Source organism: Apium graveolens, chromosome 7 (genome assembly GCF_009905375.1).
Source record: "Apium graveolens cultivar Ventura chromosome 7, ASM990537v1, whole genome shotgun sequence".
Lineage (NCBI taxonomy): Eukaryota > Viridiplantae > Streptophyta > Magnoliopsida > Apiales > Apiaceae > Apium > Apium graveolens.
Window position 1 is genome coordinate 50,527,612 of NC_133653.1, and position 3,090 is coordinate 50,530,701.

A 3,090-nucleotide genomic window follows, 5' to 3' on the forward strand; every position below is an offset into this window, starting at 1 on the left:
CCATTTGAGATTTATTCAAACTCTATGTTTCTTCTCTTCAGTCTCTATACATTTCTTATTTTTCTGTTTAGAGCTTTTGAGATGATTTAGAGTTTTTAGGTTTTGATTTGGGATTCGGTTTAAATTGGGATTTGCTGTTTTAATTTGGGATTTTCATTTTGAATTTAGGGTTTCTTTTAAAAATTATATATTTAGAACTTATTGTGCAAATTATCCAATATAGATTTTGCAGTGGTGGAAATTCAAGCAGATGCATTAGTTGGTCAGGCCAACCTCTTGGCAGCCCAAGCAAGGGAGTCTGATGATGTAAATACAATAGATTGGAGACAAAGATATTTAGGAATCATAAGTTTCTCTGCAATTGTGTTGTAAGTTTTTGTATATGGTATATTTCTACAATGCAACAAGAGGTAATTAATCTATCAGCGGCAATATTACTAGATCTTACCTAACAATTACTTAATCTAAATTTTTTTGGAACTAATTCCATGATATATAATTTGGTTTCTAAAATTATAATTCGGTCTTTTAATTGTGATGTATACTATATCTATGCATATATTAATTGAAAGTTTTTTCCTGATACTCCTTAAAGTTATAACATATATGCACTTATTTGTTAACATGTAGCCTAATAAAGCTCAGGTCTCTCACTTTCTTGACTCCACTGTGTGCTTCACTTTTTGGGTAAGATAATATTATCATAGAGTTTTCTTTTTTCTGTCACATGTATTAAATACAATCAGAATTTGTAAATTTTAGTAGTAGTTATTAAATGCTCGCATGGTTTCTCATATGTCTTACAATCGAGTGCTACTAACTGTTCAACAACTTCACCAAGAAAATAAGTAAGGCTCCAAGAGAAATAAATTCTACATGCATCCTTCTGTTTTAGAGTTGAATTATTTAGTTTGTCTTCAGTTTTTGTGGATATGTCTTGTGAATAGTTCTTGCTACTTCAGATGCAATTATATAGCGATAGAGAAATTATGATATCTATAAAACTTAAAGCCTAAAATTCAGATTTACTTGATAATAATTTCAAATATAAGTGGTGCCTTAAAAAAGTGAGATTATGTATGTCCCTGTTTTGTTATCTTTAAAATGGTAATGCATTGTATTTATGTATGATTAGTAAGCACCTTTTATTTACCATGAAATGCAGGGCAATATGCTCTGCTAGGATGTATTGCCAATCATTAGGTTAGCTTTTGATTTGGATATTGTTTACTTTATCTAATGTATATTCCATGCAGTGAAAGTTCTTCTTAGGTAATCCAGGAAGCAAGTTTTATTATTGGCAGAGAATTCTGAAAACTAAAGCACAGAGAAAGGAAATTAAAAGGTGATTCAACATTAATAATGCAAGAACTAATATCTAGTAACCATGGCCTAACCGTTGATTTTTCTCTCCAAACCAGAGGTTTATATATTCTGTTTTTTTAACAATATATAGAGGGTTAGAGATAAGGTGTACAATTGTGACATTCATGACCACACTTAATGATGAAATGGATGGATTAATTTGTAAACATCATAGAACCATTTTTTTTATAAATTTAATCTACTACTTTCGAAAATATATAGTATCACAAGATGAATAACATCACATCTTCATTGCAGGTCTAGCCAGCCCAAGTCCTGAACCACTTTTTAACACTTTTTTTTGAAGAATACCTTGCAGCTAGTATCGGTACCTTGTGTTAATAAAAAAGTTTTATTAGCACGTTCCACAAGTTTAATATATCTCTTTCTTCTTCTGTGTAGTTTTTGTGATTCTGAAAAAGAGTTTTAACTTGTGATTAATTTTTAATGTCAACTCAGATATTCTAATGTGGTCATTGCTAACTTGATTTATTTTGTGTTACCTTTTTAGGTGTTAAGGTATTTTTGGTTTCTCCATTTCATGTTATAGAGGATCTTGTAAAGGAGGGCAAAGAGTAAATGGTGAAGCAACTGTTAAAGGTGATTTATTAATAGGTTATAATTTATACAACATCGCACTACTTCTTGTTGTATACTTACCATAGCCTAAATAATTTTCTTGTCTCTTATAATTATGTTATGGAAGCACTGGACACAACTGAAGTCTGGTTGGATAAAAATGGACTTGTAACATCTTCACGCATGAAGAGGCAGACTGATCAACGACTTTGCTTTGAACGCTTGATTTGTTGTCACCATTCCTTGTGCATTTGTTGATATGAACTCAATGCACATTTTAGAAATTTATTTTAGGTATCATTGTATTCTCCTTGTTAAGTTTTATTATATCTTATGTTCAATTATAAAATTATTGTATGAGTACGAGAATATCATTACAATTATTTATTTAAAATGATAAAGTTAATGTTGTAAGCATTGTTTAGTAAAATAAAAATACCTATTGTGCTAAGTTATACTAGACAATAGTTGGTATAAAAGTAAACCATTGTTCTTAGCTATATTAGACAATATTTGGCACAAAAGTAAACCATTGTGCTAAAGATATTCGACAATGATGTTTTAAAAAGGCATACACTTGTATGAAACAAACTTATACAACTGATTAATAGAACTTAAACATCGTGCCTTAATGATTTGCACAATAGATCAAATGATTAACACCATTGTATGTACAAATCCTAACAATATATTGGGATCACTACATACCATTACTAGATTAGCTTCTAACAATATCTAGGTTATTACAAAAGCTGTTGTGAGCATAGCTAAAACACAATACCCAAAAAATAAAAAATTGTTGCCTAAAGTATCTGATACATTTGGTTCTTAATGAAAACCATTATGTAACTAGATGAAATAAATACATAAACTGTTGTGGGAGTCAATTCTCATAACACTATTTTAAACTATTGTGCCTGTAAATTGTTACAACGGCTAAAAAACTGTTGTTTGTAGAATATTATAAAGGGTCATATGCGTTGTGTGAATAAAAAGAGACAAATGCTTTATATTCAGTTGTGTGATGTATTTGTTATAATGGTGTGTAATCATTGTATCCAAACACACCGCCCCCGGATAGAGAACGAAAAATTCATCTTTTAGACAATGGTGGAAAATCATTGTCTGATTCAGTATTTCTTGTAG

General features: G+C 30.1%; 1 long non-coding RNA gene across 1 annotated transcript; it reads left to right on the forward strand.

Annotated features, from left to right (window-relative positions):
* Positions 1-1,089: 1,089 nt before the first annotated feature.
* On the forward strand, positions 1,090-2,209 carry LOC141670671 (uncharacterized). Its single transcript, XR_012554676.1, has 3 exons — positions 1,090-1,345; positions 1,624-1,693; positions 1,877-2,209. It is a non-coding gene; the product is annotated as an uncharacterized LOC141670671 (long non-coding RNA).
* The last annotated feature ends 881 nt before the right edge of the window (positions 2,210-3,090 follow it).